The 14,253-nt window shown below is 43.9% G+C and overlaps 3 non-coding genes across 3 annotated transcripts; all 3 read left to right on the top strand.

Annotated features, from left to right (window-relative positions):
- The first annotated feature begins 6,991 nt into the window (after positions 1 to 6,991).
- trnav-aac (transfer RNA valine (anticodon AAC)) lies at positions 6,992 to 7,064 on the top strand. The gene has a single exon. It is a non-coding gene; the product is annotated as a tRNA-Val (tRNA).
- Positions 7,065 to 10,344: 3,280 nt separating this feature from the next.
- trnav-aac (transfer RNA valine (anticodon AAC)) lies at positions 10,345 to 10,417 on the top strand. Its single transcript has one exon. It is a non-coding gene; the product is annotated as a tRNA-Val (tRNA).
- Positions 10,418 to 13,698: 3,281 nt separating this feature from the next.
- On the top strand, positions 13,699 to 13,771 carry trnav-aac (transfer RNA valine (anticodon AAC)). Its single transcript has one exon. It is a non-coding gene; the product is annotated as a tRNA-Val (tRNA).
- The last annotated feature ends 482 nt before the right edge of the window (positions 13,772 to 14,253 follow it).

Here is a 14,253-nt window from a genome sequence, read left to right as displayed (position 1 = left end):
TACTATGATCTGCCTTTACCAATTGCAAAGGTTTTCACTGCACTCAGGTAAATGTGACAATCAATCAATCAAATATAATGACCCAATCGAATGACACAGACATTTCCTTATTGTTTGGATCCAGCACAGCGAAGGTGGGCTGTATGGCCTCAATTTGCACTATTTCGTGATTCTGAGTGAAATCATAGTTAAACTAACAGAATTTGGGAAGTTACTCACAGGTTATATTAACGCAGCCGGGACACATATGCACCACAGTGTATCACACTAAAATAGTGAAGATCTTCTTGAAGTCATCCTCTGAGGCACAGGCCACATGCCAGATTAAAAGCTGAAGACCACGGGAAACTGCTGTGGTCAGCGCTAACAGAGCGATCCAGCGGGAGCATACTGGACTCATAACCCAGAAATTAATGGATTGAAAATATCCTCTTCTCGTTGACAATTCCAGGTTTCAGTGTGTGTACTGCTGGCCAGTGTTCCTCTATAACATTCAACGTGTTGCATGTTGTTTCAATTTCCACTTCCTTTCTCTCAATGTACCTGAAATGAATATCGTGTACTGATACACCCGCCAAATTTACACAGGTGAGGAAACATACTTGTAAATGTCTGGAAACTCTTTTCCTGTTCTCTATCATTCTTCTATGATTGGATTCGCAAACCCACTTGCCAGAGCTGGGAATAAACTGGTGTAGGTAAGATATATCAGTTGCAGAGTGCTCTATGCGCATGACGCCCTGCATTTAGTCCCCACACTATTTCACACAGCAGTGTCCTCCCTGTTAAATGAAAAACCATGAATGACAATTGGATCATCTTGTTGGAGACAGCATTACGACACAGACACAGTTCCGCATTATTAGGACATGCATCACCAATTATGATATATGCAGGTGACACAGAGTCGCAGTGGACTCGATGGGCTGGACGGCTTCTGCCGGCGCGTGAATGATGCCACACATTGATGCTGTCCCTCCTCTTATCTCTGAGACAGAGCGGCTGAGGGTGAAACAATGTCTCATCTTTAACCCTCCTTCTGCGTTAGATTATCTGCAACCCCGCAGCTCAGGGCTTTTGGGAATGGCGCTCAGTGAGTGAGGGTTTGACTCGGATTGTCTTCATCTCGGATAGTTAGGGCTCAGATGCTAACTGCTGCCCGATTGCAGCAAAGAAACAGATGCCCGTATTAGAAAAAAACTTATCTGTAAGGATTGCTGTGTGAAGATGGATTCTGAACACCTAACAGGCTGCACAAAAATGCCCTCACATGAATTTACCTGAGGGAAGAGTATCCGGAGTACATTTCTCTACTTCCCACTTTCACAACATCTTCGTCGCTATCTCAGATAAGTGATATTTGGAGGACGTTCCCAATCAAACTTGCTGATTTCCAGCACTTGAGGGACCTGGTTGTGCCGATGAGAGAGAGCTTTAGAGCATGTTAGCGCTTGCCTCCCCACCCACTGCCTGCTGGTGGCTGGAAATAGATGAATAATCTGCCAATGGACACAGCTCAGTCCAAACGGAAGGGATAAACAGCACCATCCGCGAACAAGGAGAGGGAATGAGTAGGTGATATTCTTGAAACTCTATGCTGTTTCAAAATCCGAGAGCAAAGTGGGATGTAGTTGGATCTGAGTGAATCTCAGCTGGTTTCGTGCTAGAAATGCAAGAATGTTTAGGGTTATTATCTTCGCTTCGTAGCTTGTGTTAATACTGGCATGTGAGAATTCTTACTTCAAGTCGCCTTCGAGCCCTGGCTGTTTGATTTCACTTTTGCTCGATCGCCCTATCAACTGTTAGATAACAAAGGTGCACATTATGAAATTGCACCCCTTGAAATAACTTTGTCTTTTGTGGTCAGAAGTGTCATTGTAGTGGGCATGACTCAATACCATACGTGGTGAATTTGAAACAAATGTTTCAGGATGTTAGCACACACAATCCCACTCTGAATAAATCCACCATCTGGATGTTCACACAGTTCTGAATGCTGACATTTAGGAAATGGGAACGTGAAATGATTGGAAGCAGCGCTGAACAGGTTGATGGGAATGGCGTGGTGTATGAGGAGTAGCAACAATAAAGGTCATTTGGAAAGTTGGGACAGTTCTCCATGGAGAACAGAAGGCCGAAAGCTGGCTTTATTGAACCTTTCCAAGTCATGAGTGGTTTAGACATAGGAGAAAATAAAGGGAGAATGCTCCCTACGCCTGAAAGTATCGAGAACGATTCAGTAGAGTTTTAAAGTCATTGCTAAAAGAAGAAAAATGCACATGAGGAAGAACGTTTTCACATCGGGATTGGTTCGGGTCTGTAAAGCACTGCCTGACTTGGCAAAGACACAGTTTCAATCAAGTTATTTAAAAACTAATTCGATGTTTATGTTGAAAGTAAACCTGTGCAGAGTTACAGGGAGAAGGCAAGAGAATGATACCAAAACAGAAGCACATTTATCTCTGTGGGGAGCCAGCACAGCTAAGGTGGTTTGTGACACATTTGTGATTCTGAGTGGAATAATTCGACCAACAGAATGCAGGGAGTTAGATAACGGTAATTTTGGCAAAGCCAGGACACATCTACACAACAGAATATTACCCAGCAGGTACATGTCACAGGGAGGATGGCGCTCTCTGAAAATCCTGCAGGGTGTCCTGCCATCAGACACAGCGCACTTTACTTTCAGATGATACCAGAGTGAGAGCCAAGGAAGACAACTTGGTTAATTGTACGTTTTGTCAGCACGGGAGTTACGAACAATGATTGGAAGTGGAAATAGTGGTGATTTGTACACATTTGAAGTGTTTACGGGAAACAGGGAGCTGAGGAAGACACAAGGTAAAGCCATTGAGATCTGACAACAGGAGCAGCAAATACGTTGGACAGCGCAGAGGAGATCTTTGAAGTCTTGAATTCTGGTAAATGGCCCGAGCGTGCTTTCACAAGGCCACACTTTTACAAAAGGTAATGTGTGCTTGGCTCTTGGCCTTATGTTGTAGCAAGGAAAATATCACGGTTACACTGCAGGAAATTCCATTTTCCAAGGACAGGGCAGTCAGCATTTCACAAAGGAGTATATTCTGAAAACTTTCACATAAATTGTTGCATTCCATCTTTGTGTCTTGCTTTGTTTCCTTCCCACTTGAACTGTCATTGTTCCCGCACTGAAGGTGTGTTGCTTCTTCTGCGTGCCTTTTACAGTCTGAGTGACATGATGAGGCTGTACTGCTCCATCCTCTGTTGCAATGTTCACTTCAATTCAGTTTACCCTAACTTCGTTATCTGATAGCTTTCCCATTGTTTCGGTTTTAAGCGCTCGTCTTAGAACCAACCTGTCCTCCTCCAAAATAAATTCGAATCTCAGCCACACTGTTATCATTGCAAACGAGCGACACCTTCATTCTGAGGTCAATATTTACTGCTGTCTCATTTCACATTATCAGCTACCGTGCTCTCCGGTGGCTTCTAGAAATGACTATTAATATAAACAGCTGCAAAATCCGCCAATATGAAATAAAAACATAAAGTTTCAAGAAACTTTGTCATCCACAAACAAACGACAATAAGGAATATAACTGTTGGGACAAACGTTAATGCAAGAACATTGCCAAATCTGAGTCTGAAAACCTTGCTGCAATTGTTTTGCTTTTAATGAGCACACACACTGAGTTCATTGCACACCGATGCCCAACTCGGAGAAGGGAATCCTTGGCTTTGAAGATGCGTTGAGAATGTTCACTGGATTCATCACAGTAATGGGAGGACTGTCCTCTGGGAGCATATGAATAAAATCATTCAATGTCAAATGGCGTTTCCAAACATGAGTGGTGAAGGGAATGTCTCCATTCACAAATTAAACATTGGGTACGATTTAATACAGGGACACACGAACAAACCAGACAAGAACACAGAAAGATGATGAACAAAAGATATGACAATTACTTTTTGGAAAGTTTTGATTTTAGATCCACGGTGGTCTTTGTCGACGGGTATTTCATGTCCACAACCAGTCTGCACAGAACACGACTGCAGCCCCACTGTGATGTGATCGAATCACAGTTACCTTTAGAAAAAGCTGAGACTCACTCAGGTCAAGGAGATTTCGGGATGCTGACCTTACAGGCCTTTTCCCAAATTCCTTGGAAGTACAAAGGAGGTTTTTATGGCGAGGTTGTTCATGATCTGGCTAGACAATAACGAACGTTGTTTGAATTTATGAATAGGGAAATTATATTACAAAGCAAAGAGTTCATAGCGAAACTGTAAAATCTAAAGGTCAAACTCAGTGCAAACATTGTTTGTAGTCTTTGTCCTCACTCTCCAACAAAAACGTAAAGACATTAGAAAGGGCACAAACACAATTTCCTGTATAGAAAGGCATGAGGAAACTCAGGGTTGAGGTTTACTGAGGCATAAAAACATTAGAAATGATACAAACCGATTTTATGAGGATGATAGACAGAATGAGGGATTTTAATCACATGATTTTGAAAAGGCTGTACCGGAAACATGCAAGTTTGGGAAGTAAACGAAAGACATCATTCACATAATACAAGGTTTGAAGTGACGAAATCAGCGGCATTCCCTCTTTCGAGTAAATCAACAATTAGAGTCTCAGATTCAAAACCATTGGTCAATGATCCAGAAAAACTTGGATCAGAGATTTTTCTTCTCAAGAGCTATTTAAATCCAAAACGAATTTCCAGAAAGAATGATAGAAGCTGAGTCCAGAGTGTTTCATAAGACACATGAACTCGAACACAAGTAGGGAATTTACCATTGGGAGAAAGTCGAAGTTCATGCACAAATTTCGAATTTTGTTGAATAATCAAAAAGGACTTTTCATGAACACGTCCGGCTGGATAAGATGGAATATCAAATGTTCATGAATTTGAAAGGTATGGCATATTATTCAATGTGAAACATTGTAAATGGACTTGATCTTCTAGAAGATTGCAAACAAAAAATACTTCCAAATGAGAATGAACTGAATTGTCACTAGGAGACATAATGCCTGCTGGGAGACTGTTACTTCATTGCTATTGTGAAACAAAGTCCTGCGGTGTCTCGACTCGTTGTTATTTGGTTTACTGGTGAATGGAAAAATCGTTCCAATGAATTTCGATGTCATATGTTATTGAATTTCTCCAATTTCCTTCATGTCCGCCCTGGAGACATTGGAAGGGAAAGGTAATCCAATCGAAACTGTGACTGGTGAAATTCACTTTTTATGGCCCATTCTAATTATGTCCTTTCTTTCTATCTTTTCAGCATTGTCTTGGAAGTGGTGGTGCACGAAGGCTGCAGCATGTATGAAAGAGTAGTTTGGAATGAACCAGTGGTTAGTGCTGAGATTATTTTATGACTCATGCCTTCGGACTGTCTCACATTTAGCATTCATGCATCTCTGTGTCTTAAAATGCATTTGGTTTGACAGATTTGTTTGTGTTCCGTGTTAAATGCGTTGTGGTTTGCGATTCGCTCAATATATTACGAGTTAACAGGGTTTCTGAGCTGAGGCCTGCTCAGTTTTGTGCATTTTCCCTGTATTCCGGTGTGTTTCATGTTCCCTATAAGCGTGGAAGATGTCCCGTTTCGAGCAATGGGTGAAATCATTTAGCATTCACGCATCTCAATACATTTCAACTCACACCAACTTGGATAAAGCACGTAAATACTCAGTTTACAACACTTCCATAAGGTCATGTCGCAGCTTTTACGCTGCAGGGAAAGTCTATTCCACCAGCCTAATCCATCTCGCCCTACGGTACAAACATCGACGACATCTTTGTCTATATTTTGTCATCAATTTAACGTGTCTTTTTTTTACGTTTTCAAGATGTCAATTACGCTGGACAATAACGAACCATTGGAAACAGAAAGGTGAAACACAGGGCGGTATCAACGTTCAGTGGCCGAGTGGTCTAAGGCACTGGATCCAAATTCCAGTCTCGAAAGGGGCGTGGGTTCGAATCCCACCACTGCCATTTCTGCTGATCAACTCCAACGCTGCTGCATTGTTAAAATGCTGTTTCGGTGCCCACTGTATGTTGAAAACAAAAGTAAAATGGGTTTGCTTCCCAGGGAATTAACTGTGGTGTGGGATACTGTCAAATAGTCTCTACTGTCATTATAGTGTTCGCCTCCCGCGTGGAAAATCGCAAACACTTCTGCCGTCCCAGGCAAGTTGAGCTTTTACTGGAACCGATTGGAGACTGTTATTTCATCGTTGTTGTGAAACGAAGTCCTACGGTGACTCTACTCGTTGTTATTTGGGTTTCTAGCTAATGGGAAAATCGTTCCAATGAATTTCGATGTCATACCTTATTGAATTTCTCCCATTTCCATCATTTCCGACCTGGGAACATCGGAAGGGAAAGGTAATCTAATCGAGACTGTGATTGGTGAAATTCACTTTTTACAGCGAATTCTTATTATGTTCTTTCATTCTCTCTTTTCAGCATTGTGTGGAAAGTGGTGGTGCACTAAGGCTACACTAAACGCATCCTATCCAGAAACGCACCCGATTACCTTTGCAATTTTCTGAGTATAATAGCCTCCTCCACTTCCTCTGGTAGATCATTCCAAACACGCACAACCTTCTTTATGGGAAATGTGCCTCAGGTCCTTTGTCACTTTCAGCCCACTCACATTAAAGCTATGCTGTCGAGTTTTCAACTCACACCAACTTGGGTAAAACACGTAAATACTCAGTTTACCACCCTTCCATAAGGTCATGGCGCAGCTGTTACGCTGCAGGGAAAGTCGTCCCAGCCTATTCCACCTCGCCCTACGGTACAAACATCGACGACATCTTTGTCTATATTTTGTCATCAATTTAACGTGTCTTTTTTTTTACGTTTTCAAGATGTCGATTACGCTGGACAACAACGAGCTATTGGGAACGGACAGCGCGTTGTAAAAAGAAGAACGGATTCAACTTTCAGTGCTGGACGCAACTGTGCCGCAGCACGGCCGGCTGCGGCTTGTTTCTGTAGTGTAGTGGTCATCACGTTCGTCTAACACGCGAAAGGTCCCCAGTTCGAAACTGGGCAGAAACTGCTTTGTTCTTCAACTGCATGGGCAAGAGCTGAGCTTTCTTGCACGCTTTCCCATCTGCAAACCTGCCTTTGAATTTGCTTGATCAAATCTGCTCTGGGAGTGAAATGTAATGCAATTCCATTTAATTACAGTGCAAAGCGTTGTTAAGTTTTTCTCCAACCTGGTTCTGATCATATGCCATTCTGTTGGAGAGTGTAGTTACCGCCTTCTGATCCTTCCACGAAAAGCAGTAAAGCATTTGCCTTCCTTGCGCAGGCGGCTCGGTTCAAAGACAGGAAAGAAGCAGATGCTCTGGTGTCACAGCGCACCACGAATTCCTGAACTTGTCTGCCTGTCAAATGTACCCCAAAGCCGTCTCAGAAAGACCTCATTTGGAAGCTGTCAATCGTTATTCAATGTGCGAGAATTGGCACCAGATATCCTGAATCATGTTTTGGAGCAATTCGCACGTTAGTGGCTCATTCAATCAGCAACAGCAATGAAAGAAATTGCACTCTCAGAGGAACCTTTCGACTTGCGCATTCATAGCGTCGCTAGTATTAAGATCCGCCCCGAGATCTAAGTCATGTTGGAACTGAAACGGAGGAATCGACAGAGAGGCTACAGAATGACATCGCATCCATTTGGTTTTCTTTAAATCACTGACCATCAGGAAAATGTAAACGGGGAGGGCGAGTGGAGAAGTGAGGCAGTTGCAGCTCTGGTGAAATTCCTTCTTTGTGATTCACTCAGCAACCAGAGACGTGAAGGTGACTCAGGCGTGAAAGCTCTTCACATTGAGAACAAAAAGCACTCAAGGGCAGTTAGCACCTCTTCTGGAGTGGGGGTGGGGTGAGGTAATTACCTTTTGACTTCTGTTACTATGTTCAGAAACTGGCTTTTAGATTGAGGTGAACAGAAACTGCATTTCTAAAAAGCACCACGGAATTTAGCAAAATTTCTTGAGTCGCTTCTCCTCGATTCCCACACAGGTTTCCAACTCAGTTGGTATCCATGTGGCTCATGTCCAGGAGTGAACATCTCAGCTGCAAATTGCACGGTTAAGGTAAAAGGCAAGGAAAGTGGCATCTCGAACTGGCTCCGAGGTCAGAGCATTCTCACAATGTGATCTGTCGTTCTCGGATTGTAATGCTACCTCCGGTTTTAGGGTGGAGAACATTCTTTGGGGCTCTTATTCTGAAAAAAAAACAGACACAGTGACTGAAACTATGCTGCACGGTATGATGTGGATCACGGCCTGCTCAGGTTTGTGCATTTTCCCTGTAGTCCGGTGTGTTTCGTGTTCCGTGTAAACGTGAAAGTCGTCCTGTTTCGAGCAATGGGTGAAATCATTTAGCAAAGCAAGAATGGAAATTCCAGTAATGTCAAGCTGCTCATGGTTGTTTGACCAAATCATAAGCGAACCCTTATTCTCACGCACTCACAGACACATTTGTTGCTGAAAAGAGTCTGAGAAGATAGACTGAGCTTACCATTGATTTTTGTCTGGATTGATGGGCTATCAATATCTGCTGCGAAATTGACATTGTAGCCGGCCACATCCCAGCAGCTGTGCGAGTCCGAGAGGAATCATTGAACCCATTTCATGTGACTTTGCATCTGTTGTTATGCAGGAGCACAATTGGAAATAGAAGAAAATGAGGCGGCGCGGCTGCTGGTAGTGTGGCCGAGAGGTCTAAGGCGCTGGATCCAGGTTCCAGTCTCGAAAGGGGCGTGGGTTCGCATCCCACCACTGCCATTTCTGCTGATCAACTCCAACGCTGCAGCTTGTTAAAATGCTGTTTCGGTGCCCACTGTATATTGATGTCGAAAACAAAAGTAAAATGGGTTTGCTTCCCAGGGAACTAACTGTGGTGTGGGATACTGCCAAATATTTCAAAATGTCTCTACTCTCATGATCGTGTTCGCCTCCCGCTCGGTAAATCGCAAACAGTTCTGCCGTCCCAGGCAAGTTGAGCTTTTTCTGAAACCGAATGGAGACTGTTATTTCATCGTTGTTGTGAAACGAAGTCCTACGGTGACTCTACTCGTTGTTATTTGGGTTTCTAGCTAATGGGAAAATCGTTCCAATGAATTTCGATGTCATACCTTGTTGAATTTCCTTCATTTCCGTCCTGGAAACATCGGAAGGGAAAGGTAATCTAATCGAGACTGTGCTTGGTGAAATTCACTTTTTACGGCCAATTCTTATTATGTTCTTTCTTCCTCTCTTTTCAGCATTGTCTGGAAAGTCATGGTTCAGTAAGGCTGCAGTATGTTTGAAAGAGTCGTTTGGAAATGCCCTGTTGTTAGTTGTGAGATTACCTTATGACTCATGCCCTCGGATTGTATCACATTTAGCATTCAAGCATCTCTGTGTCTGAAAATGCATGAGGTATGCCAGTTTTGTTTGTGTTCCGTGTTAAATGCTTTCTGTTTTGCGATTCGCTCAATACATTTCGATTTAACAGGGTTTCTGAGGTAACTTCCAGCAGCAAAAATCCTCAGCTGAGGATCTGGGAAAATTTCACAGAGTATGGTCAGTCGGAGCTAAAGTAAGGAAGTCGTTCGTTTCTGCAGTGTTTCACAATACTACCTTTCCCGTGAGCAGTCGAACAGACGAAATGATTGTACCACAGACTGCGATGGCAAACTCCGCTAAAAAGTAATCCTTTAAAGCCGGTGGAAGCAACGTGACGTTATTGGGGTACACCGTGGAAAAAGATACTTCGGTGGACCTCGTCCATGCTCACCACATAGCCAAAGTTAAACAAGTCCCGTTCCCCAACCTTTAGGCCCCAATCCCTCTGAACGCATCCTATCCAGAAACTCAACCGATTACCTTTGCAATTTTCTGAGTGTAATAGCCTCCTCCACTTCCTCTGGTAGATCACTCCAAACACGCACAACCTTCTTTATGGGAAATGTGCCTCAGGTCCTTTGTCACTTTCAGCCCACTCACATTAAAGCTATGCTGTCGAGTTTTCAACTCACACCAACTTAGGTAAAACACGTAAATACTCAGTTTACCACCCTTCCATAAGGTCATGTCGCAGCTGTTACGCTGCAGAGAAAGTCGTCCCAGCCTATTCCACCTCGCCCTACGGTACAAACATCGACGACATCTTTGTCTATATTTTGTCATCAATTTAACGTGTCTTTTTTTTTTACGTTTTCAAGATGTCGATTACGCTGGACAACAACGAGCTATTGGGAACGGACAGCGCGTTGTAAAAAGAAGAACGGATTCAACTTTCAGTGCTGGACGCAACTGTGCCGCAGCACGGCCGGCTGCGGCTTGTTTCTGTAGTGTAGTGGTCATCACGTTCGCCTAACACGCGAAAGGTCCCCAGTTCGAAACTGGGCAGAAACTGTTTTGTTCTTCAACTGCATGGACAAGAGCTGAGCTTTCTTGCACGCTTTCCCATCTGCAAACCTGCCTTTGAATTTGCTTGATCAAATCTGCTCTGGGAGTGAAATGTAATGCAATTCCATTTAATTACAGTGCAAAGCGTTGTTAAGTTTTTCTCCAACCTGGTTCTGATCATATGCCATTCTGTTGGAGAGTGTAGTTACCGCCTTCTGATCCTTCCACGAAAAGCAGTAAAGCATTTGCCTTCCTTGCGCAGGCGGCTCGGTTCAAAGACAGGAAAGAAGCAGATGCTCTGGTGTCACAGCGCACCACGAATTCCTGAACTTGTCTGCCTGTCAAATGTACCCCAAAGCCGTCTCAGAAAGACCTCATTTGGAAGCTGTCAATCGTTATTCAATGTGCGAGAATTGGCACCAGATATCCTGAATCATGTTTTGGAGCAATTCGCACGTTAGTGGCTCATTCAATCAGCAACAGCAATGAAAGAAATTGCACTCTCAGAGGAACCTTTCGACTTGCGCATTCATAGCGTCGCTCGTATTAAGATCCGCCCCGAGATCTAAGTCATGTTGGAACTGAAACGGAGGAATCGACAGAGAGGCTACAGAATGACATCGCATCCGTTTGGTTTTCATTAAATCACTGACCAGCAGGAAAATGTAAACGGGGAGGACGAGTGGAGAAGTGAAGCAGTTGCAGCTCTGGTGAAATTCCTTCTTTGTGAGTCACTCAGCAACCAGAGACGTGAAGGTGACTCAGGCGTGAAAGCTCTTCACATTGAGAACAAAAAGCACTCAAGGGCAGTTAGCACCTCTTCTGGAGTGGGGGTGGGGTGAGGTAATTACCTTTTGACTTCTGTTACTATGTTCAGAAACTGGCTTTTAGATTGAGGTGAACAGAAACTGCGTTTCTAAAAAGCACCACGGAATTTAGCAAAATTTCTTGAGTCGCTTCTCCTCGATTCCCACACAGGTTTCCAACTCAGTTGGTATCCATGTGGCTCATGTCCAGGAGTGAACATCTCAGCAGCAAATTGCACGTTTAAGGTAAAAGGCAAGGAAAGTGGCATCTCGAACTGGCTCCGAGGTCAGAGCATTCTCACAATGTGATCTGTCGTTCTCGGATTGTAATGCTACCTCCGGTTTTAGGGTGGAGAACATTCTTTGGGGCTCTTATTCTGAAAAAAAAAAACAGACACAGTGACTGAAACTATGCTGCACGGTATGATGTGGATCACGGCCTGCTCAGGTTTGTGCATTTTCCCTGTAGTCCGGTGTGTTTCGTGTTCCGTGTAAACGTGAAAGTCGTCCTGTTTCGAGCAATGGGTGAAATCATTTAGCAAAGCAAGAATGGAAATTCCAGTAATGTCAAGCTGCTCATGGTTGTTTGACCAAATCATAAGCGAACCCTTATTCTCACGCACTCACAGACACATTTGTAGCTGAAAAGAGTCTGAGAAGATAGACTGAGCTTACCATTGATTTTTGTCTGGATTGATGGGCTATCAATATCTGCTGCGAAATTGACATTGTAGCCGGCCACATCCCAGCAGCTGTGCGAGTCCGAGAGGAATCATTGAACCCATTTCATGTGACTTTGCATCTGTTGTTATGCAGGAGCACAATTGGAAATAGAAGAAAATGAGGCGGCGCGGCCGCTGGTAGAGTGGCCGAGAGGGCTAAGGCGCTGGATCCAGGTTCCAGTCTCGAAAGGGGCGTGGGTTCGCATCCCACCACTGCCATTTCTGCTGATCAACTCCAACGCTGCAGCTTGTTAAAATGCTGTTTCGGTGCCCACTGTATATTGATGTCGAAAACAAAAGTAAAATGGGTTTGCTTCCCAGGGAACTAACTGTGGTGTGGGATACTGCCAAATATTGCAAAATGTCTCTACTCTCATGATCGTGTTCGCCTCCCGCTCGGTAAATCGCAAACAGTTCTGCCGTCCCAGGCAAGTTGAGCTTTTTCTGAAACCGAATGGAGACTGTTATTTCATCGTTGTTGTGAAACGAAGTCCTACGGTGACTCTACTCGTTGTTATTTGGGTTTCTAGCTAATGGGAAAATCGTTCCAATGAATTTCGATGTCATACCTTGTTGAATTTCCTTCATTTCCGTCCTGGAAACATCGGAAGGGAAAGGTAATCTAATCGAGACTGTGCTTGGTGAAATTCACTTTTTACGGCCAATTCTTATTATGTTCTTTCTTCCTCTCTTTTCAGCATTGTCTGGAAAGTCATGGTTCAGTAAGGCTGCAGTATGTTTGAAAGAGTCGTTTGGAAATGCCCTGTTGTTAGTTGTGAGATTACCTTATGACTCATGCCCTCGGATTGTATCACATTTAGCATTCAAGCATCTCTGTGTCTGAAAATGCATGAGGTATGCCAGTTTTGTTTGTGTTCCGTGTTAAATGCTTTCTGTTTTGCGATTCGCTCAATACATTTCGATTTAACAGGGTTTCTGAGGTAACTTCCAGCAGCAAAAATCCTCAGCTGAGGATCTGGGAAAATTTCACAGAGTATGGTCAGTCGGAGCTAAAGTAAGGAAGTCGTTCGTTTCTGCAGTGTTTCACAATACTACCTTTCCCGTGAGCAGTCGAACAGACGAAATGATTGTACCACAGACTGCGATGGCAAACTCCGCTAAAAAGTAATCCTTTAAAGCCGGTGGAAGCAACGTGACGTTATTGGGGTACACCGTGGAAAAAGATACTTCGGTGGACCTCGTCCATGCTCACCACATAGCCAAAGTTAAACAAGTCCCGTTCCCCAACCTTTAGGCCCCAATCCCTCTGAACGCATCCTATCCAGAAACTCAACCGATTACCTTTGCAATTTTCTGAGTGTAATAGCCTCCTCCACTTCCTCTGGTAGATCACTCCAAACACGCACAACCTTCTTTATGGGAAATGTGCCTCAGGTCCTTTGTCACTTTCAGCCCACTCACATTAAAGCTATGCTGTCGAGTTTTCAACTCACACCAACTTAGGTAAAACACGTAAATACTCAGTTTACCACCCTTCCATAAGGTCATGTCGCAGCTGTTACGCTGCAGGGAAAGTCGTCCCAGCCTATTCCACCTCGCCCTACGGTACAAACATCGACGACATCTTTGTCTATATTTTGTCATCAATTTAACGTGTCTTTTTTTTTACGTTTTCAAGATGTCGATTACGCTGGACAACAACGAGCTATTGGGAACGGACAGCGCGTTGTAAAAAGAAGAACGGATTCAACTTTCAGTGCTGGACGCAACTGTGCCGCAGCACGGCCGGCTGCGGCTTGTTTCTGTAGTGTAGTGGTCATCACGTTCGCCTAACACGCGAAAGGTCCCCAGTTCGAAACTGGGCAGAAACTGTTTTGTTCTTCAACTGCATGGACAAGAGCTGAGCTTTCTTGCACGCTTTCCCATCTGCAAACCTGCCTTTGAATTTGCTTGATCAAATCTGCTCTGGGAGTGAAATGTAATGCAATTCCATTTAATTACAGTGCAAAGCGTTGTTAAGTTTTTCTCCAACCTGGTTCTGATCATATGCCATTCTGTTGGAGAGTGCAGTTACCGCCTTCTGATCCTTCCACGAAAAGCAGTAGCGCATTTGCCTTCCTTGCGCAGGCGGCTCGGTTCAAAGACGGGAAAGAAGCAGATGCTCTGGTGTCACAGCGCACCACGAATTTCTGAACTTGTCTGCCTGTCAAATGTACCCCAAAGCCGTCTCAGAAAGACCTCATTTGGAAGCTGTCAATCGTTATTCAATGTGCGAGAATTGGCACCAGATATCCTGAATCATGTTTTGGAGCAATTCGCACGTTAGTGGCTCATTCAATCAGCAACAGCAATG

The sequence above is a fragment of the Chiloscyllium plagiosum genome, unplaced genomic scaffold (genome assembly GCF_037043375.1).
Source record: "Chiloscyllium plagiosum isolate Xiang-an unplaced genomic scaffold, Cpla_swu_hap1 HiC_scaffold_21, whole genome shotgun sequence".
In the NCBI taxonomy this organism is placed as follows: domain Eukaryota; kingdom Metazoa; phylum Chordata; class Chondrichthyes; order Orectolobiformes; family Hemiscylliidae; genus Chiloscyllium; species Chiloscyllium plagiosum.
The sequence above is the reverse complement of the archived record's forward strand: the minus strand, read 5'-3'. Positions and strand labels throughout refer to the sequence as shown.